Below are 23,488 nucleotides of genomic sequence, written 5' to 3' on the forward strand. Positions count from 1 at the left end.
TAAAGGTGTGAACAGAACTCCAAGTAGCAGCCTCTAGAATGTCCTTGGTTGGTACTCCTCTGAGAAAGGCTGCTGAAGTAGCTGCAGCCATGGTAGAGTGAGACCTAATGCCCTTGGGCACAGGTTTGCCATGGTGTAAGTAGCAGAAATGAATTCAATGGCTTATTCACTTTGAAATTGTCTGCTTTGAAATAGCCTTTCCTTCTGATCCTGCAGCATGACACTAGTAATTGCTCAGTTTTTCTTAGAGCTTTAGTCCTGCTCAAGAAGAATCTTAGCTGTCTGTGTACGTCCAACGAATGCAGAATTCTCTCCCCTTTGTTCTGCGGATTTGGATAAAAAGTTGGCAGATGAATTGTCTGGTTGAGAGCCATACAGGAAATGACCTTACGCATAAAAGCAGGATTTGTCCTCAGACACACCTTGTCTGGGTAAAATATGATAAAAGGCTCTACAGCCATGAGGGCCTGTAGCTCAAACTCTTCTTGCTGAAGTAATTGCTAGTAGCAGAGCTGTCTTCCATGATAAGAACTTTACATCAGCGGTAGCAGCTGGTTCAAATGGAGGCAGGGTCAGCTTTTCCAACACATAATTGTGGTCCCATGCAGGTAATGGTGATCTTCTAGGAGGCCTTACATTTTTGGCTCCTCTAAGACACTGCTTTAGTAAAGGAAGAGAAAAGATTGGTGGCTCAGTATTGTAATGAGCCGAAATGGCAGAGGCATGGATTTTGATTGATGAGAAAGACCGGCCTTTGTCAAGCATCTCAGTTAAGTATTGTAATATCTGAGGAATATGTGGTTCTGCAGTATCAGTTCCTTGTGCTTGATTCCAAGCACAGAATCTCTTCCATTTGTCAGTATAAGATTTTCTAGTACTAGGCCTTCTGGCTTCCAAAATGACATCCATCACAGCTTTACTGAGAGGTGTCGTTTATATAATTACAGGATTAGCCAAGCTGCCAGGTTCACAGTCTGTAGTTGCTTGTGCAGGATCTGATTGGTTTGCTGGGACAGTAGTTGTGGTTTCTGAGGCAAGGTCCAAGCTGGGTATTGAGACAAGTTCAGAATAAAGAACAAAAAGTAGTTCAGTCGTAGTTAAATACAGATTCTTATATTTTTAAGCAATAAAAAAGACCGAATGGGTAGAAAAATGCTCACTTTATTAGATAAACAAAGCTTTCGGGAATCTCCCTTCTTCAGTGTTAAAGCTGAACAAGTTAAAACATTATCTTATAAATGATATGCCAATAACCCACATGACACGGCCATCCAATGTGAGAATAAAAATCATTAAGAATGTAAGCTTTTCTAAAAGACACAATACTTATAAAATATATATTCATCCCATCCAACAAAGAAAAACATTTTAAAAATAAAAATTTACCAACTAAACACATTTTTAATAAAATATATATATATATATATTTAACTAAATAATGTATAAAATAAATTACATTGAATTAAGATAAATTTTACTTAACATTTTCAAACTTCACAAATATTAGCATAATGTTTTATTTTATACATATGTAGTGTCTCATGTATTCTTGATATTCCAAACATCAAACAGAAGTGTAGAAATATATATGTATATATATATATATATATATATATGCATATATATATATATATATATATGTATATATATGCATATATATATACATATATATATATATATATATATATACATATATATACATATATATATATATATATACATATACATATATATATATATATATATATACATATATATATATATATATATATATATATATATATATATATATATATATATATATATATATACATATATATATATATATATATATATATACATATATATATATATATATATATATATATATATATATATATATATATATATCAATACAAATAGTGAAAATTTTAGCTATTTGTATTGCTTCTGTCTAAAGTCAAGCAGAGGTTTAAGTGTTACTCTATTATTTAGACCAGGTATTCCCATCTGCTGCAAGTCTTACTATCCATCTGTATTCAGACATCTCTAGCTTATTATTTTCAATGTAATTACTTTATTTTATACATTTAGTTAAATATATATATATTTTATTAGAAATGTGTTTAGTAGATACATTTTTATTTTTAAAAAAAATTTTCTTTGTTGGATGGGATGAATATATATTTTATATTTTATAAGTATTGTGTCTTTTAGAAAAGCTTACGTTCTTAATGATTTTTATTCTCACAATAGATGGCTGTGTCATGTGGGTTACTGGAAAATCATTTATAAGATAATGTTTTAACTTGTTCAACTAACACTGAAGAAGGGAGATTCCCGAAAGCTTTGTTTATCTAATAAAGTGAGTGTTTTTCTACCCGTTTGATGATCTTTTTTATTGCTTAAAAATATAAGGATCGGTAGAATTTAACTACGACTGAACTACTTTTTGTTCTTTATTTGTATTGATTCGTTAGTTCATATTCGCTCTTTAATAGCAAATTAGTCAATATAACCACAATGACACAGCAGATACAAAATACTCAGCAGATGGGTGTTAAAATGGATGTAAATCGGAAGAAAACGATGTGTGAACTACTGGTGCTGACAGGCAATCCGCTGGTATCACAGGTTATGGGTATAGAAAACAAAAATATGACTATTTTAGAAGTTGACTGTCTCAATAACCTGTTAATGCAGCTTGAAAGGAGAGTACAAACTTTCAAGATACTTCAGTGGCAACGTTTAAGCTTTCTGGCTTATTTGGAGTTTAATATCGTTCCATGAGGGCTTCACATTTTGAAAATGCCCGCCTACGCAAATACATACCCCTGAGCTCTTGAAGTCTTGGCAACAACTAAAATCTGAAATTAAGCAGGGACTATATGGTCCTAATGAATGAACATTTTTCACCTATAGAAAATTAACTTCTTGAAGAAATAATGAAAATGGAAAATGAGTTAATTAGCTCTGATAACTTTTTGAAAGTGTCCGACTCTTACCAGTTAATGTTAAATAGGATGGATATATTGGATAAAAGGCTACAGGCTACTAAACAACACAAATTACAAAGGGACATTAATGACTTTAAAATGGGTCACATCTTTTCTTGGCCGAGGACCCAGTCAAATAATATTAATAAAACTCCTTGTACAAAGGAGAAGACTAATAGGATGGATGAACTAGATACATTCACGGAGATGGAAATGTCTTCAAACACTCAAGATGGGCGTGTTCACTTTTCACAACAGTCCAATCATGACGAAGGGTCTGCTATTGCAACTAGTGCGCATGACGGGATTGGACAACATGAGCATACTGTTCAAACGGATGTGACAGAGTTCCATGCTCGGAGAAAATGTACAAGGGAAAAAAAGTAAAACAACGCCAATATCTAAAATGAAGCAAGCCGACATTTTTTTAAAATTGCCTCTGCCAATATTGGTAAAACTACCGGAAAAGGTAGAGCTCAACAAATGCTCACAGTCGAGAGGGCGTTCTCAGCAAAGAAGCAACCCTGTGGGGGGGAAAAGAAAGAACAGCAGCCCGCTTCCCAACAAGCAGGGACGCAGATAGATGGTAAGCTGCATAATTCAGTTCTGAACTTATCAAGTTTTCCTTTAACTACTGCAATGCAGAGTCTGTTGAATAAAGGACTGCAATTTATACCTTGTGGTTCAGACTCGATAGTGGAGGCATTAACTGATTTAAAGACATTTGTCAGAAATGTATGTTTGAAATTGTTGTTCAATGACTCACAGAATGGCATAATAAATAAGTTTTAAGAAAAAAAGTACCTTTATCCCCAATAATTATCCCATTTTGGATGCTTTTTATGTAGTATGTGAAGATGAATTAAGACAACTATACCATGATGTTTATCATGGGTAGGTTGAAAGTGAAAAAATATAACATCTGTTATGCAGAATTTTTAGCCTGTAAGCAATTGTGTAGTAACAAGGATATTATTATTAAACAAGCCGATAAGGGCAGAGCTACTCTTGTTTTTGATAAAAATTAATACAATGATTTAATGAAACAATTCTTGAATGACAAGCATCTTTTTAAAGAAGTAACTTTTGAGGAAGTGAGAAATTATTTATGAAATAAATATGTATGTTTATGATATGCAAACGCAGGATGACATTTCACTTGAACTATTTAATTACTTTTCTGTACCAACTCCGATGATTCCTATTATATACGGAATACCGAAACTGCATAAATCAATGACCACCCCACCGATGAGACCTATCGTTTCAGGAAGAGGATGGTCAACTGAACCTCTGTCCATCTATGATCAGGAAAATTTGAGCAAATATCTACCTCTTTGCCCTAAATACATTAAAGATACCAATGATTTCTTGAAGAAGCTCTACATATGGTATGAAAATAATAGATATAAAGAATTCATAATGGTAACTTTGGATACAAGTTCTCTATTCACCGTAATACCAAATGAATATGGGGTGAATGCAATTCGCGAATTTTTATGTTTTGATGTAAAAATGAAGGGAAAAGAAGTGGAAACACTGTGTAGCATGATAGTAGTAGTTTTGGAAAAAAAAGTCTTCTTGTTTAATAAACAACCATACTTACAAATGTCTGGTGTGGCCATGGGTACTCCCATGGCTAATACTTATGCTAACATAGTATTAGATCAATGGGAAAAACACTACGTTAGAAGTGATAACAACCAATTTAGAAATCATATTCTTTTTTATCAACGTTTCGTTGACGATTGTTTCTTATTATGGGAGGGAGATGAACAGCAATTAAAATCTTTTGTTCAATACTTAAATGACACTACTAATTTTCTTAAGTTTACTATGAATTATTCCTGGAACAAGATATCCTTTTTGGATGTCGAAATCTATAAAGATTCTGATAATAAATTAGAAACATGTGCACATAGAAAGGATATACATGTGAATAAATATACACATGCCAGAAGTATGCAGGCAGCACATGTATTTAAGGGCATTGTAAAAAGCCAACTATTAAGAATTAGTAGGTTAAACACAGACTATAGGAAATGTGAAGAACAAATGGAAATTCAATGTGGAGAGTTTCAAAATAGGGGATATGACATGGAAAATATCATGAAAATAAGAAAAATAAACTAGAGACTAGAACTATATAAGCATCTCCATATTTTAGCAGTTATTCAGCCATCAAGGATAATGAAGGGAGCTTATCCCCTATAGTGAGATATGTTACTACATATAATAATATGACTAAATACGTAGAAACAATAATTAAAAGGAACTGGCGAATCTTGACTGTTCAACCAGAATTAGGTACATTATTAGGTAATAATCCTTATTTTACATATAGAAATATGAATAATTTAAAAAGGAAGTTATGTTTTAAAGATTTTGAAGTGAATTTAATTAATCCAATAATACATAATATAGGGACAAGTTCCTTGTTATAATTGTAGCTGTTGCTCAGACATTTGTGACAAAAAATATTTTGAACTTCCAGTATGTAGACTGACATATGAAATAAAATGTTCAGCAACTTGTAAAACTATTATGGTTGTTTATTTAGCTACATGCACACAATGCCAGGGATTCTATGTTGGAAAATGCTCAAGATGCTTGAAAGATCACATTATTGAGCACAGGTCATATATGAAAAGGAATGTTCCATCTAATGCTTTAGCACAACATAGAATAGACAAAGACAACTCGCATAACTTTAAATTTAAAGTGTTGGAAGTCATGCATAAAAATTTGAGACTAGGGGATCAAAATAATATCTCTGAATACAGATGGATAGTAAGACTTGCAGCAGATAGAATACCTGGTCTAAATAATAGCTCAACACTTAAACCTATGCTTGACTTTAGACAGAAGCAATACCAATAGTTACAGTTTTCACTATTTGTATTAGGTATATATATATTTCTACACTTCTATTTGATGTTTGGAATATCAAGAATACAGGACACACTACATATGTATAAACTAAAATAAGAAGTTATGTACCTACCATAACGTTCCATGTTAGTTGTCTTCTCTCGCCTTCTTTCTTGCTTGATGGGTTCGGAGCCGATCCTCGGCTCCGACTCGGCACTTGCTTTAGCCCGAGAACTCCTTTTACCAGCTCGAGGCAGCCCCATATCCCATGATGCAAGGCGGTAAGTACCCAGATCTCGTTTGTTGACAAAGGGCAATAACACCAAGCATAAAATACTTCCCAAAGGAAGAAGAAACTTACAGATGGAAAAAGGACCAGGTCTGAATGGTCTTTAGCATAATAGTTTCTTATACAAGGTCTGTCCAGGCCAGGGGGAAGGAGGAGGTCGCAAGAAAGAAGGCAGAGAAGACAACTAACATGGAACGTTATGGTAGGTACATAACTTCTTAATGTTAAGTTGTCAATCTCGCCTTCATTCTTGCTTGATGGGACCACGTCCCTAGCACCTCTATCCTGGGTGGCTCAATGGAACAAACTCTTGAGGACTGTAGAGCCAAAACTGGCTCTGTCCCTGGAGGCCAAGTCCAATTTGTAATGGGAAACAAAAGTGTGAGGAGTGGCCCAAGTGGCGCTGCACAAATAGTGTCCAAAGGAAGTCTAGCTTGAAAAGCTGTAGAAGTAGCTAAACTCCTAGTTGAATGTGCTTTAGGTTTTGAGCACAGCTGTTTTCCCCTGAGTATAAATTTCAGTGATGACCGAAGAAAGCCATCTGGACAAAGTCACTTTAGAAACAGGAAGGCCTTTTTTATTATCCGCATAGGAAACAAAAAGTTGATCAGATTTTCTAAATTTTTTTGTTCTGTCCAAATAATATCTAAGTTGACGGTGGGCGTCAAGATAATGTAGCTTTTGTTCAGCTCTAGCTGAATAGTTAGGAAAAATACAGGAGATCAATGGATTGATTCAGATTGTTCTTTGAAGCGACCTTAGGTAAAAAGGATGGATTAGTTCTCAAAGATACTCTGTCTTTGTGAAAAATCAAATAGGGGGGTCGAACCGAAGAGCATGAAGTTCAGACACCCTCCTGGCAGATGTAATAGCCACTAGGAATAAAGTTTTCCAAGAAAGATATTTCAGGGAACAAGAAACAGCTGGCTCGAAGGGCGGGAAGAATCAACGATGTCAGCACTAAATTTAGATCCCACTGAGGAGGAGGATTCCTGATTGGAGGCTTTAGTAGGAAAATTCCTTTCAAGAAGGCCCTGCAGAGCCTATGGGACATAATATTATGATCTGCTATCCCGACATGAAAATTAGAAATAGCAGCCAATTGAACTCTGACTGTGGAAGAAGAGGAGCCTGCATGAAAAATCTCTGCTAAGAAGTCTAGAACTGCCTGAACAGGGGCAGTAAAAGGATCAATATTTTGGGCCTTAGCCCAATAAGAGAAACGTTTCCATTTGCTAGTGTAAATCCTCCTGGTAGAGGATTTTAGTGAAGCTACTATGATGTCTCTAACTGGGTTAGAGATCAAAGGAAGCCTGGCTAAGGAAGGAAGTGGAGCAACCATGCTGTGAGGTTGAGAGAAGGGATTGACCGGTGCAGCTGACCGGATTGGTGAATCAGTAGATCTGGCACTGGGTCCAGATGCCACGGCTGCACCAAAAGGTGATGATGGAGGAACGGGAACCAAACTTGTCGAGGCCAGTAAGGGGCAATGAGAATCAATTTGGCTCTCAAAACGGTAGCTTTCTGGATCACCTGAGGGATCAGAGGAAATGGAGGAAGGCATAAAGAAGTCCCTGGGGCCAATCCTGGGTCAGAGCGTCTCTGGGGGATGGCCTGATAGAGGAAGAGGCTGAAGAAGTCTGGACATTTGCTGTTTTGGGGAGTAGCAAAAGATCGCAACATGGGCGACCCCATTCCAGAAAAATCTCTTCCGCTATAGATTGCTTGAGAGACCACTCGTGAGGCATGAGGATAGCTCTGCTCAATCTGTCCGCTATAATGTTGGTTTTCCCAGGGATATGCGTTGCTACCAGAAACCGATGAGAGGAGATCGCCCATTGCCAAAGTCTGAGCTTCGACACAAGGGGTAGGACTTGGTTCCGCCCTGTTTGTTGATATACCAAACTACAGACATGTTGTCTGTGTGGACTGCAATTGTCCCTACGGGAAGAAAGTCGTTGAGGGCTTGCAACGTTAAAAGCACTGCTCTCATCTCCAGGACATTTATGTGCAGATGGTACTCGAACAGTTGCCACGTCCCATGAACCATCCTGCCCTGATAATGACCCCCACCCGATCAGGAAGCATCCGTGGTGACAGTGGCTATCGGGGGCGGAGGTACAAAGCACCTGCCTTGGTGAACCTGAGACGATGTGATCCACCAAGCAAGATGTTCTTTGCATGTTTGTGTCACCAGAATCTGGTGGCGCATTGGAAATTGCTGGTATGACCACTGTGTGAACAGCATCCACTGAAGAAGGCATGTAGAATCGAGCCAGGGAAGAAGTGTAATGGCTGCAGCCATGAGACCTAATACCTTCAGAACCATTCTGGCCTGTATTTTCTTGCTGGCCAGAATGATCCTGACATGAGTCTGAATGTCTGAAACTCTTTGTTCTGTAAGGGTAGCTGACATCCGAACAGTGTTTAAGTTTAGCCTATGAAGGTAATAGACTGGCAGGGCGATAAGGATGACTTTTGAAGTTGATTGAGATGCCCAAATGAGAACAAAGGTCTATTGTGTAATCCCTGGCTTGTATAAGCTGATGCCTGGTGGTGGCTGACAGGAGCCAGTCGTCGAGATCTGGAAACACCTGGAATCCTTGGCGTCTCAGGTGAGCCGTGACCACTGCCATGCATTTGGTGAACACTCTGGGGGCTGTAGTGAGACCAAAGGGCAGGGCTCTGAACTGGAAAAGACTGGACCCCAGCCGGCGGAGAAATCTCCTGGAGCGTCTGTGAATTTTGATGTGATAGTACGCATCCTGAAGATCTATTGAGCACATCCAGTTGTCCTTCTGTAAGAAGGGCAGAATTGGCTGAAGAGTGACCATTGAATCTTGTCTTCTTGACAGACTTGTTGAGTCTGCTGAGATCCAATATTGGTCTCCAGTCTCCCGTCTTTTGGGGACCAAAAAGAACCTTGAGTAGATTCCGGCTCTGAATGGTCTATTGTAACTGGCTGAATGGCTCTTTTTTGCAGTAGTTTTGCTATTTCTAACTCTGCAATGTCCCTTAGACCGGGTGGTACATCTGGAAGGGAACTTGAGGGGAAGGGACTTTCCTCGAAAGGAATTATGTAACCCTTGGATATGATCGACTGTACCCATCTGTCTTGAGTGAGGGAATGCCAGGCTTCTGGGTACAGTGATAATCTTCCCCGACTGCCTCCAAGGAGGGACAGCCGGGCAACACCTCAGGGATGCTGAAAGGGCTTATCAGAGAGAGGCTCCCTGTTTCCCTGGTTCTTGGACCCCCTCTGCCTCTAGAGCGCGTCTGTTGTTGTTACCCCTCTGCCTCTAGGGGTAAACTGACCACGTGAATCAGCGTGACTCCTTGGGATTTACGGAACCACATCTTTCCACCCTTCTGTCCTTTGGGATAAGGCCTAGAGGGGTGGAAAAACGGACTCAACAGCAGAAAGAGTCTTGCCGTCCTGTTCACACCTGGTCAAGGTTTCCTTCACCTGAGGGCCAAACAAAGCTGACCCATCAAAGGGAGAATTTGTGAAGGGCCTTAAAGGGATCCATAAAATCACATAGCCGCATCCAGGCTTGGCGTCTAAGAGCCACACCTGTGCCTGCGGCTCTACTGCTCCATCCGCAGCATAAGATATTAGCCGCATGGAGGAGTTAGCAATGGAATTGAGGGTTCCTAGCTGCGAAGCAATCTTTTCTTGAGCCCCTGCAGCTGTAGGATCCTGAACTACTTCTCCCAGCTCCTTCAGGATATCTCTTTGGAGTCTGGTGAAGTGACATAGGTAATTCAGCGAGCATAGCAAAGGTCGCTGAGGAAAACATCCGCTTACCTATCCATGGTCCTAGAGTCCTTATTAGGAGGATGGACGGCACGGAAGGATCTGCAAGTTCCTTTTGGTGGCCGCAGCCACCACCATGGCATCAGCGGGACACCCTTGGTAAGGAATTGTTTGTCACTAGGGGCAGTGATAAATTTAGAAGGCCTCCTAGGGACTGGCTCTACAGAGTCAGGAGCTGCCACGCCTTCGTGCAATAACCTGCATAAGGGGTCGAAGGCGGAGACACCCAGGAGGTGGAGGGCCGAGATCCAAACGCCTCTAGGTATACTGACTCATCCTCAGAGGGATTGTTGGTGGGCCAGTTTCCCCTCTGTTTCAGAATTTCTAGGATGTCTGAGAAGGAGACATCCTCAGAGGGGGATCTAGGGGATCCCTCTGACTCATCAAAGTCAGTATCCGAAGTGACAGACTCGGGAGTCTACATGCTTCCTCTTACAAGTCCTCTTCCTAGGAGGATCTCCCGAAACATCAGGAGAATCCTCGGAAGAGGGGGAAATTCCCAATGGGGAAACCTGAGGCGGAGGATCTCTGGGTCCTGTAGCAAGAGAAGTGGCAGAGATGTCAACAGGTACTATAGAGGGAGGAGCTACGGGAACAGACTGCTGACTGATACCAGTGGCCAGCACACTCTTCATCACCTCAAATGCTCCCCTCCCAGGCAGGTCCGAGAGAACCCGCTCCGAAGAGCTAGGAACTCCAGGAACCACCGAAAGGGAAGTCTCCGAGGCAGATGTCGGAGCCGAGCTCACCAAGGCCGAGGCTCCAAGGGGAAGAGCGGGCTCGGACAAGGGACCGATGCCACTCACCCCCTCGGAGGAGACCATGGAAGCCCGACCACCGAATCCCTCTAAGGAAGAGGAGATAAGAGTAGAGGCTGAAGGAACAGAAGGGGGTATCCGTCCTCCAGCCGTAGCAGTAACCATGCCCGAAGACTCCAACTCCAAGCTCTGGTGTAGAGTTGAAGGAGGAACTGTAAAGGGGTGTGGACCAACAGTCGTCTGCTGAGACGGACTGTGTAACATTTGGGCCAGTACCTGTGACTTGAGTAATCTACTGACCACTCTCTCTAGGTCATGATCTGACAACCTGGATGACCTTGAAGATCGGCTCCGATGGCTCCGTGCGATAGAAGAGGTGAAGCCGGAGCCAAAAGTATCGGCTCCAAGGAAGGAGACCTCGACCTCTTCCTGGAATGAACCATCGGAGCCGATACTACAGATCCTGTCGGCGCCGACTTCCGGAGCCGACAGAACGCCGATGTACCGGCTCCAGCCGGAGCCGATACAGCCACCAAAGTAACGGTGTCGGAGCCGATCGGAGCCGACACCGATGCCTGTGCCACATGGGTGTCGGAACCGATCAGAGCCGACATCGAAGTGGACAATACAGATTCGGCACCGATAGCCATCGGTGCCGAAAGCTTTGTCAAGCCAGAATCGGCTCCAGCGAGCCGATCTCGACTCAATGCAGTCGGGCCGAGGCCGCAGTCTTAGATACAGAAGCCTGGGCCTTGGCAGGTTTTGTTGACTTTGGTGGAGCCGACTTAGCCGGAGAGCCCTCCGGCTTAAGAAGGCCCCTAAGAATCAACTTATTGTCTCTCCTGCAGGACTCTCTGGCTGAAGGAGTGACAAATAGCACAGGAGTCCTGCAGGTGAAGAGGGCCCAGACAATACAGGCAAGAAGTGTGACCGTCTGTCAGAGACATCTTCTGACAGCACGAGTCACACTTCTTAAAACCTGAGACCCTCTCCTTAGACATGGTGCCGAAAAACACAACACACAGACACACCAGTCAAAATTAAATTAAACAAAATACCAAGAGGTATTCTATAAAAAACCAACACACACACCCTAACAGGGGGGGGATGGGATAGGGAAAATTGACTAACAAAAAATTAAAAGAGACGGAATTTCTGTCAGAAAGGGTAGAAAAATAAAATTAAACTATCAATAAATTAGTTTTAGACTAAAAGGGGCTTGAAAAATCACAAAAGTGAACAACTTACCAGGAGCTGGCAAAAAGAAGACCTCCTAAGCGAAGCGGCAAACGAGATCTGGGTACTTACCGCCTTGCATCATGGGATATGGGGCTGCCTCGAGCTGGTAAAAGGAGTTCTCAAGCTAAAGCAAGTGCCGAGTCGGAGCCGAGGATCGGCTCCGAACCCATCAAGCAAGAATGAAGGCGAGATTGACAACTTAACATCACTATAGATGGCAACTATGCTAATATTTGTGAAGTTTGAAAATGTTAAGTAAAATTTATCTTAATTCAATGTAATTCATTTATTTTGTACATTATTTAGTTAAATATATATATATTTTATTAGAAATGTGTTTAGTTGATACATTTTTATTTTTAAAAAATTTTTCTTTGTTGGATGGGATGAATATATATTTTATAAGCATTGTGTCATTTAGAAAAGCTTACGTTCTTAATGATTTTTATTCTCATATTGGATGGCTGTGTCATGTGGGTTATTGGCATATCATTTATAAGATAATGTTTTAACTTGTTCAACTTTAACACTGAAGAAGGGAGATTCCCGAAGGCTTTGTTTATTATCTAATAAAGTGAGCGTTTTTCTACCCATTCGGCCTTCTTTTTTATTGAGACAAGTTCCTTAGGATTGGGTACCAGTATTGGCGAGGCCAGTCCGGGGCAATTAATATCATCTTTGGCTTCTCTTGTCTGACTTTTAGGAGGACCTTGGGTAGAAGAGGCAGAGGAGGAAAGGCATAAACTGATAGGTTTTTCCAACTGAAGGATAGGCCATCCACTTTCCATGCTTGTCTGTGATAAGTCCTTGTGCAGAATCTTTTCAGTTAATAATTTGGAGGAGAGGCAAAGAGATCTATGTCTGGCTCCCTCATTTCTCTGTTATTATGCTGAAGACTTGTGGATTTAGTTTCAACTCGTGAGGATCCATAAGGTTTCTGCTTAAATTGCCTGCCAGATTTTGTCTTCCTGGCAGGAATTCAGTTTGAAGATGTATTTGGTAGGTCAAAGCTGTGTCCCACAGTGCCATGAGTGTGTGCCCCCTTGCTTGTTTATATACCACATGACTGTGTTGTTGTCCGTCTTTATCAATAGTTGTCCTGGATGAAGTAAGTCCTTGAAGGCTGTTAGGGCATTTTGAACAGCTAGCATCTCTTTCTGGTTGACATGTAGATGCGTTTGATTTGGTGCCCATATGCCATGAATGCATCTTCCTGCCATGTGGGCCCCCCAGGCATAATCTGATGCGTCTGTTAAGGTTTGGCTGGCAGGGGGTAGAGTGAAGGGCCGTCCCATGTTTTGGTGACAGGCCTTTGCCCACCATAGAAACTCCTGTTGTAGGCAGGGAATGAGAGGAATCATTGTTTCCAGACTGTGTGAATGTTGACTCCATAAACTTTTTAGGTACCATTGAAGTTTCCTCATATGCAGTCTTGCATATGGAATTAGTAGGATGCAGGATGCCATGAAGCCCAGAGACTGCAGAATTTGTCTTGCAGAAGACTGGGTTTTTGTTGCCATCAGTTTGAAGTAAATAGTCAGTTGCCTTTGTTTGTCTGGCGTGAGGTAAGCCATCTGGGCAGTTGTATTTAAGCTTGCACTCAGGAATGTTATCTTTTGAGAGGGCACCAGTTGTGATTTCTTTTCGTTTATTGTGTACCCTAGGCATGTTGGAAGCCTTTTCACAAACGCCAGGTGTCGTAGAAGTGTATCCTTGTTCTCTGCTTAAATGAGACAGTCATCCAAGTAAGGATATATTTGAATACTTCTTTGTCTGCAAAATGCAATTACTGGTGCCAGGCACTTTGTAAAGACCCTGAGCACAGTAAATAAGCCAAAGGGCAGTGCAGAGAACTGGTAATGCATTAAGCCAGCCTTGAATCTGAGGTATCCTCTGCACAACTGTCTTATTGGGACATGCAGGCATGCCTCTTTTAGGTCTAAAGTCACCAGCCAAGCATTCTTGCCCAGCATGGGCAGAAGCTCTTGCAAAGTTAGCATTTTGAATTTTCGAATGTCCAGGTATGTGTTCAAAATCGATAAATCCAGTATTGGCCGTCAGGCCTTGTCTTTTCTGGGTACCAAGAACAGTCTCGAGTAAAAACCTTGTCCTTTTTCCTGTTTTGGTACTGTCTGAATGGCCCCCATATCCATGAGGGACGCAACCTGTTTCTGTGCCTCTGCCCACTGTTTTTTTTGGCAGAGTGTGGAAATGGAATCTGTGCCCCTGTGATACAATGTTTAATACCCACTTGTCCTGGGTTATCAACTGCCAATTTTGAGCAAAAAGTGCTAATTTTCCCCTATGGGTGCTGCCAAAAAATAAGCGCTTGGTGTAGGCAGAGGGAAGTCATTGGGATTGCTTTCTGTAGGTTTGCACTTTATCTCCTCCAGATTTGGAGGTGGATGCGCCCCATTGCTTTGACCTGTATGAGTCTTGAGCCTGGTACCTGGAACCCTTAGGGTGCCTGGATTTGCCCCTTTGAGCTCTGTCTGACACAAGAAAGGACCGATCTTTTTTAGGCCAGTGTCTACTGAATCTAGGTGGCTGCACTTGTAAAAAATCTTTAACAGTTTGCATAGACTTAGTTTTGTCTTCCATTTTCTTTAAAACCTCTTCTGCCTTAATACCAAACAGAGAATCATGCTGTAAAGGTGCATCTAGCAATTTAGCTTTAACATGATCAAGCAAATTTTGTTCCTTTAACAAGGCATGCCTCCTGATCACAGATCCAGTAACTGCGGCCCTGCAGGAGCCCTCTAAAGAATCAACACCACATTGCAAAGTATGCTTTCCAACTTGTTCAGCTGCATGCAATAATTCCTGCAATTCCTTATTTTCTGCACATTCTGAAAAGTACAGTTTTGTACCTACCATAAATGTAGATGTTTGAGTGTTCACCCTGCTGCAGTCATCACACTTGGGTTGTCTTGTCATCAGGCGGTCCCGCAGTCGGCCTGAATTCCAAAGTCTTGGTCCGGCGTCGGTTGCTGCCGCTTCTTCCATGACGTCAGTGCGCCAGGGGTATATATGATGCATCCAACGCCATTTTCTTCAGATTTTCTTGACCCAGATGTCAGGTGCCCCCAAAAAGGTGGTCAGTAATTAGTACCAATCTAAGAAATTTAGCACAAACACAACATCCCTCCAGCTATAAGCAAATACATCAGAAAGGTATTGTAAAGATTTAGTTAGGTCAGAGGGGATGGAGGGAGGGTAACCTGGACTGCAGCAGGGTGAACACTCGAACATCTACATTTATGGTAGGTACAAAACTGTACTATATTCATCATGTTACCCTGCTGCAGTCATCACACTTGGGTAGAATCCCAAAGCTAAGGATGGGAGGAGGAGTCAAAGAGGGTTAGAGGAGGCTAGAAGGCCCTGGCAGGACTGCAGTGGCGAAGCCAGCTCTAGTCTTAGAGTAAAGTGGTACGTGGTAGTGTTTGGTGAAGGTGTGTACTGAACTCAAGTTGCAGCTTCCAAAATATCCTTGGTTGGCACCCCCCTGAGGAAGGCTGTAGATGTAACTGCTGCCCTGGTAGAGTGGGGCCTTATGTTAGTAGGAACTGGTTTTCCATGATGGGTATAGCAAAAATGAATGCAATGTCCTATCCATTTGGAAATGGTCTGTTTTGATTTAGCCTTCCCTTGTGAAGCTGCAGCATAGGATACACAAAGAGCTGGTCAGATTTTCTGAAAACCTTAGTTTTATCCAAGTAGTAACGAAGTTGCCTGTGAATGTCCAAGGAGTGTGTCTTTCTCCTTTGTTCTGTGGATTTGGAAAGAAGGTGGGTAAGTGGATGGTTTGATTTAAAGCCACACTGGATACCACCTTAGGCATGAAGGAAGGATTAGTTCGTAGAGAAACTCTGTCTTGATGGAAAATGAGGAAAGGTTCCACTGCCATTAGTGCCTGAAGCTCTGAGACTCTTCTGGCTGACGTTATTGCTAGCAGCAGGGCAGTCTTCCATGATATAAACTTTAGATCAGCAGAGAAAGCTGGTTCAAAGGGAGGTAGCGTAAGTTTTTCCAGAACAAAGTTGAGGTCCCAGGTTGGTGTAGGTGCTCTCCTGGGAGGCCTAATCTTTTTTGCCCCTCTGAGGAACTGCCTTAGAAGTGGATGTGAAAATAAGGGTGGATCTGTGTTGTAGTGGGCTGAAATAGCTGAAGCGTGGATTTTAATGGATGAAAAAGAAAGTCCTTTGTGCAACATCTCAGTTAAATACTGTAGAATCTGAGGCATGTAAGGCTGAAGGGTATTTTGGTCTTTAGCTTGGTTCCAGGTGCAAAACCTTTTCCATTTGTCCGAGTAGGCCTTCCTGGTGCTGGGCCTCCTAGCTTCCAGAATAACATCCATAACTGCTTGAGGAAGAGGAGCTGGCTGGATGCTTAGGTGATTTGCCATGCAGCCAAATTTAAGGTTTTGAGCTGGCTGTGTAGAATCTGATTGCCTTACTGTGTGAGCAAATGGGCAATTTGTGGTAAAATCCAAGGTGGGCCCTGGGCCATATTCCTTAATAGTGGGTACCAGTGCTGGCGTGGCCAGTCTGAGGCTATGAGTATCATTCGTGGTCTCTCCTTTCTGACTTTCAGAAGCACCTTTGAGAGAAGGGGCAATGGAGGAAAGGCATATACTGTCAGGTTTTTCCAACTGAATGAGAGTGCGTCCACTTTCCAAGCTTGATGGTGAAGTGTCCTTGTACAAAATTTTGTTAGCTGATAGTTTTGGGGGCTGGCAAACAGGTCTATGTCTGGGTGGCCCCATTTTTGAGCTATCATTGCAAATACTTGTGGATCCAGTTTCCACTCGAGGGGATCCATGATGTTTCTGCTGAGGTCGTCTGCCAATGTGTTCTTTTTTCCTGGCAGGAATTGAGCTTGTAGCTGAACTTGGTAAGCCAGTGCTGTGTTCCACAAGGTCATTGCTTGCCTGCATAGAGAGTAGGAGTGTGTGCCCCCTTGTTTATGTACCACATTACTGTGGTGTTGTCCGTCCTTATTGTAAGCTGTCCTGGATGCAAGAGGTTCTTGAAGGCTGTCAGAGCATTCTGTACAGCTAGCATCTCTTTTTGACTGATGTGCAGATTCCATTGATCTGTAGTCCATATGCCTTGAACGCACTGTCCTGCCATGTGTGCCCCCCAGGCATAGTCCGATGCATCTGTTGTCATAGTTTGCCTGGCTGGGGGCAAGGTGAAAGGCTGACCCTTATTGAGGTGACATGCCTGTGACCACCACAGAAACTCTTGTTGAAGGCAGGGAATGAGAGATATCATTGTGTCCAAGCTGTGGCTGTGTTGAGACCATACACTTTTCAGGTACCACTGTAATTTCCTCATATGCAGCTTTGCAAATGGTATTAGTAGTATGCAAGATGCCATGAAGCCCAAGGCCCGCAGAATTTTTCTTGCAGGGAGTTGGGTCTTTGTTGCCATTGTTTTGAAATATTGAGTCAGTTGTTGTTGTTTATCTGGCGTCAGATAAGCCTTCTGGGCCGTTGTATTCAAGCTGGCACCCAGGAATGTCATATTTTGTGAGGGTACTAGTTTTGATTTCTTTTCGTTTACTGTGTACCCTAGGCAACTTAGAAGATGTTTTACAAAAGCCAGATGTTGTAAGAGGATGTCCTTGCTTTCTGCTTGGATGAGGCAGTCGTCCAGGTATGGGTATATCTGAATTCCTCTTTGTCTGCAGTATGCAATTACTGGTGCCAGGTATTTTGTGAAAACCCTGGGCGCAGTGGATAAGTCAAAGGGCAGTGCAGAGAATTGGTAATGGGTTGAACCTGCAATGAAACGGAGGTATCTTATGCAATTTTGTCTGATAGGGACATGCAGGTATGCCTCCTTGAGGTCCAACGTTACTAGCCATGCTTTCTTGCCCAACATGGGAAGAAGCTGCTGTAGTGTTAGCATCTTGAATTTTGGTACTTGTAAGAAGGTGTTTAGAGTTGAAAGGTCCAGAATTGGTCTCCAGGCATTGTCCTTTCTGGGGGACTAGAAAGAGTCTTGAGTGAAGTCCTTGGCCTTGCTCCCGTGTAGGTACCAGTTGAATGGCTCTCATGTCCATGAGAGCTGTAATTTGTTTTTGTGCCTCTGCCCATTGACTTTGTGGCAGGTTTGGCATTCCTCTTTTCGTTGGCAAGGTGTGGAAATGGAATCTGTATCCTTGTGAAATTATGTCTAGGACCCATTTGTCCTTTGTGACGATGTGCCAGTTGTCTGAAAAAAGTGCTAATTTTCCTCCCAAGGGAGCTGCCAAGAGAGTCTTGCTTGGCCATACAAGGTTTAAGTAATTGAGTTTGCCTTCTAGTAGTTTGGGCCTGTCTTCTCCTCCCTTCTGTGTTGCAGTGCCCCATTGTCGAGGTTTGTAGTGGGTTTGTGGTTGTCCTCTGCCTCTTGGCCTGTATTTACCCCTCTGTGGTCTGTCAGTAGCTGGAAAGGACCAATTTTTTGTTGGCCAATTTCTGCTGAAGCGAGGGGGCTGAACCTGTAGAAAATCTTTGACCGTCTGCACAGATTTTGCCTTATCCTCCATTTTCTTTAAGACTTCTTCTGCTTTAACTCCAAATAGGACATCCTGCTGTAAGGGAGCATCTAGAAGCTTTGCTTTAACATGATCAGGCAGAGTTTGTTCCTTTAACCAAGCATGCCTACGTATAACAGACCCAGTAACAGCTGCTCTACAGGAAGCCTCCAAAGAATCAAATCCACATTGTAAAGTATGTTTGCCCACCTGTTCAGCTGCATGCAACAGATCCTGCATTTCTTTCAATTCAGACTGTTGAGAGAGTGTGCTCATTTTTGTCTTATTTGAGACATTAGAAATTGCTGGTATTTTAGCATGTGAAATTGACAATTTAGTGCTCTCATAGCTAGAGTGGCTGAGGTGTAAACCTTTTTCCCCCCACCTGTCTAGTGCTCTGGAGTCCCTTTCAGAGGGTACAGGATTTTTCGCCATAGAAGCCTTAGCCCCTTTGGGACCCTGGGAGATGGTCTCTGGATCAGCAACAGGGCTTTTATAAAGGAATTTGTGGGAGTCAGGCACTCTATAATATCCGTCTGGTTTGGCTGGAGCAGGAGGCAGAGAATCTGGATTTAAACTAGATTCTAAGTAAACATCATCTACAATGTCTAAAACTGGGGGGATAGCAAGAGGTCTGTGCTGGGGGAGTAAAAGAAACTCTCTGAGCCTTTTCTTTGAGTCAGAGTAGTCCTGACCTTCCCAGTGAAAATGTTCCCTCAGTGTGTAAAGTTTCCTCAAAGGAGTAGTCTTCAGGGGGAGAAGCTGAGGGAATGGAATCCTCAGCATCAGAGTCTTCATAAGGGGGAAAGGAGTAATCTTGGTCCTCAGAGGAGCCTGAGGAAATAGACACTTGATCAGAGGAGGCATAATCTTCCTCTTGTCTAGGCCTTTTGTCGAGGGGGGGGGGTTGGGAACCCCTGATTAAAGAGATCAAATCTTCAGCCATTTTAAGCATCTGTTTCTTAGGCATGGGGCCTTGAACTGGAGACTGAAGTGCAGTCTTTTTTGGTTTAATAGGAGTCTTAAGCTTAGGATACATTTTTATAGTGAGCGTCGTCGGTCTGAAGACACCTTCAGAAACTGAAGGTGTTTCTGCAGCACCGACATCTCTTTGTGCAATGTCGTCGGTAGGGGCTAAAGAAAATGGCTGCGTCGGCCTAGCACTCTCCGCCAAAGGCTCCGAAGCGGTCGCGGGTTCCAATTCTGCGGTAGCTAGGGGCTGCGTAGGAGCCTCACTGAAAACCGGTGAACCGGAGACCGGCCCAGCCGAGGCCTCGGAGTCTGGCTTGGGTCTAGGCTGCCTGTCCTTATCCTTGCGTTTTTTGTGCACGCCGGTAGTCGGTTGCTCCAACGGCTTTGTGTAGTTAAATTTTTTACCGAAGTAGTGTTGTGCGAAATCAAAGTGTCTTTTTATAGTACACTTATTGAACGTAGCACAAAAGCGACAACCAGTGATGTCGTGGTCTGGGCCTAGGCAAGGTATACAATAAGAATGAAAATCCTTATGAGGTATTTGCTTCCCACAAGAAATACAATAGTTAACTTTTTCTGACATCGGTCTGAGGCAAGAAAAGTTTCCCCAGCGGGGTACATAGCTTTATTGAAGACTTCGGATCTGAAATTCGACTTCAGAAATCTCAGGAGTCGGTCGACCGGCACTTGCGAACTGCTTCTGCTTCGGGCACCGCGCAGCAAGAAAGACTGGAGAAAATGGCATTGGATGCATCATATATACCCCTAGCGCACTGACGTCAGGGAAGAAGCGACAGCAACCGACGCCGGACCAAGACTTTGGAATTCAGGCCGACTGCGGGACCGCCTGACGACAAGATAACCCAAGTGTGATGACTGCAGCAGGGTAACACGATGAACATTCAACATTTCAGCAATCCCATAACATGTTGTTGGTACTTAAGCATATGAAATTGACAGTTTAAGGCCCTGATTGCCAAGGTTGCAGATGTATAAACCTTTTTTCCCCATCTGTCCAATGCCCTTGAATCTCTGTCGGAGGGGGTAGGGTTTTTTGCTGTTGAGGCCTCAACTCCCTTTGGACCCTGTGAAATAGTTTCAGGATCAGCAGCAGGGTTTCTAAATAAAATTTATAAGAGTCAGGGACCTTGTAATATATGTCAGGCTTACTGGGAGCCGGAGGTAAGGAGTCAGGCTCGACTCCGAAAACACATCATCCACATTGTCTAAAACAGGAGGAATGGCTAAAGGCTTGTGCTGAGGGAGAAGGAGAAAATCCCTGAGCCTCTTTTTTGATTCTGAGAAGTCTAGACTCTCCCAGTGAAAATGCTCCCTCAAGGTATGCAAGGTTTCTCCAAATTAATAATCCTCAGGAGGAGATGCAGATGGAATAGACTCCTCAGCATCAGAATCCTCATAGGGAGGTAAAGATAATTCCTGATCAGAAGAGGAATCAGAAGAAATAGAAACCTGATCTGAAGACTCAGAGTCAGTGTCTTGCCTAGGCCTCTTATCTGGAGGGGGATGGGTACACCTGATCAAGGTAATAAGGTCTTCAGCCATTTTGATCATCTGTTTTTAGGCATAGAGGCCTGTGCACGTGGCTCAGACATCAGTTTTTTAGTTTTAGAAGATGTCTTTGCCTTTGGTTTTGCAGCTTTCGTCTGTTTGATATATAAATGTTGAGGTCTGAATACACCCTCAGAAGCCGGTGCCTGCTCAGCAGCTCTGAACCCATCCGAGGGAGATTCATCCGTCGGTCCAATACCTTGAGTATCTTGCGGCATGCCGGACTCCACATGGGTGTCGGTAGAGACCTGCAACTCGAAGGTAGCAGGTATCAGGGGCTGCGAATGTGCCTCACTGAGTACCGGCGAACTGGCGACTGGCTTAGGAGAAGCTTCATCGTCGGTTTTGGATCTCGACTGCCTTTCTCTGCCCTTTTCTTTGCATTTTTTTATGTGCTCCGGTAGTCGGATTGCTATCAGATGACATTTCTGGGTAGTTAAATCTGTTTCCAAAATACTTAGATGCAAAAATATACAGATGCTTAATAGTGCGTTGGTTAAATCTAGCACAAAACCGACAGCCAGACACATTGTGATCAGGGCCTAGGCAAGGAATACAGTATAAATGGAAATCCTTATGAGGTATTTGCTTCCCACAAGTAATACAATTATTAACTTTTTCTGACATCAGTAAAAAGCAAGAAAAAAGTTTCCCCAACAGGGTACTTAGCTTTAGTGAAGACTTTGGTTCTGAAACTCAAACTCGAATATTTCAGCAGTCGGCCGACTGGCACTTGCGAAATGCTTCTGCATCGGGCACCGCGCAAGAAAGACTAAAGAAAATGGCGTTGGCTGCATGTTTTATACCCCTGACGACCTGACGTCATGGAAGAGGAGACAGCAACCGACGCAGGACCCAAGACTTTGGAATTCAGGCCGACTGAGGGCAACCTGCCAGCAGATTACCCAAATGTAATGACTGCAACAGTGAAACACAAAGAACATCCTCAGGTTCCATAGTCGAAGAAGCATCTCGCGGCATACCGGACTTAGAATGGATCTCAGTAGAGGCCTGCGAATCTGAAGTAGCGGGTATCAGGGGCTACGAAAGCGCCTTACTGAGTACTGGTGACTAGCTTAAAGGAAGCGTCGACAGTTTTGGACCTATGCGGTCTGTCTGTCTTTATCCTTACTTTTTTTGGAATGTCGGTAGTCGGATGGCTTACCGAAGCCATTTCAGGATAGTTATACAGAGTACCAAAGTAATTTGCTGCAAAAATAAACGGACGACGAATAGTTCGGGGGTTGAATAAGGCACAAAACCGACAGCGAGGGATGCAGTGGTCTGGGCCTAAGCAAGGAATGCAGTACGAATGAAAATCTTTATGAGGTATTTGCTTTCCACAAGTAAGACAAGTGTTAACTTTTACTGACATCGGTTAAGAGCAAGAAAAAGAATCCCCAATGGGGTACTTAGCTTTTTTGAAGACTTCGGTTCTGAAACTCGAAAACGAAAATTTCAGGAGTCCGCCGACCGGCACTTGCAACTGCTTCTGCTTCAGGCACTGCACAGCAAGAAAGACTGATGTAATGGCATCGGCTGCATGTTTTATACCCCTGACTACCTGGCTTCATGGAAGGAGAGACAAAATCCGAAGCAGGAATTCAAGACTTTGATATTCAGGACAGCTGACGGCTCCCTGCAGGCAGATAACCCAATGTAATGTCTGCAACAGTGAAACACGAAGAACATCATTTGGGGGGGGGGCTTGAATGAACAGATCATCCAGAAAGGGAAAGATCTGAACTCCTCTCATCCTGTAGATGGCAATTTATAGGAGAAAGGCATTTGATAAATACCCTTTCGGCAGTTGAGAGGCCATAAAACAAAGCAGAGAACTGAAAATGGAAGGAAGAAACGGAGAAACAAAAATTTCCAGAAAAGATGATGGACGGGGATATGAAGGTAGGCATCTTTGAGATTCAGAGAGAGACTAGAAATGCCTGGTGCAGAATGAGGGTAAAAAGTCTGAAGAGACAACATCGAGAGAAAGGAGTTGAGCTAGGAAAGATCCAGAATTGGTTTCCAATTGTTCTTTCTGGGAACCAAAAACATTCTGGAATAAAAACCCCTCCATAAATGGACAGGAGCGAGGCACAGCTTGAATGGTACACCCTGGATCAAAAGAGAATCGAGCACCTCTGGGGGAAGAAGTTGTTCCTGAGGAGGTTGAAAGATGCCCAAAAAGGAGGTAGGGTTTTCCAAACCATGAAGAGAACCCAAGAGTCGGTTGTGATCTTTAATTAATTTAGAAGATACATGGAAAGATGAAGGGAAAAGGGAACTTGGCTGAGGGAAAGTGGTCAAATGGAACCTGGCTTATCCTGAAAAGCAGGTTTCTGGGAGGTAGGGGTTTGAGTAGACTTAGAAAGAGGCAGACATCTAGAACCCTTTTTTTTCCCTTAGGTGGAGGGTGAGACTGCCTATAAACAAAAAACAGATTTGGAGGGATAATTCCTCTGAAACTTAG

General features: G+C 42.8%; 1 protein-coding gene across 1 annotated transcript in view; it reads right to left on the reverse strand.

Annotated features, from left to right (window-relative positions):
• The window catches only part of RANBP10 (RAN binding protein 10), a 1,949,085-nt gene that overhangs the window by 716,319 nt on the left and 1,209,278 nt on the right, over positions 1-23,488 (reverse strand). The gene's annotated exons all lie outside the window — the stretch shown is intronic.

Source organism: Protopterus annectens, chromosome 8.part0, assembly GCF_019279795.1.
Source record: "Protopterus annectens isolate FY-2018-M chromosome 8.part0, PAN1.0, whole genome shotgun sequence".
Classification (NCBI taxonomy): domain Eukaryota; kingdom Metazoa; phylum Chordata; order Ceratodontiformes; family Protopteridae; genus Protopterus; species Protopterus annectens.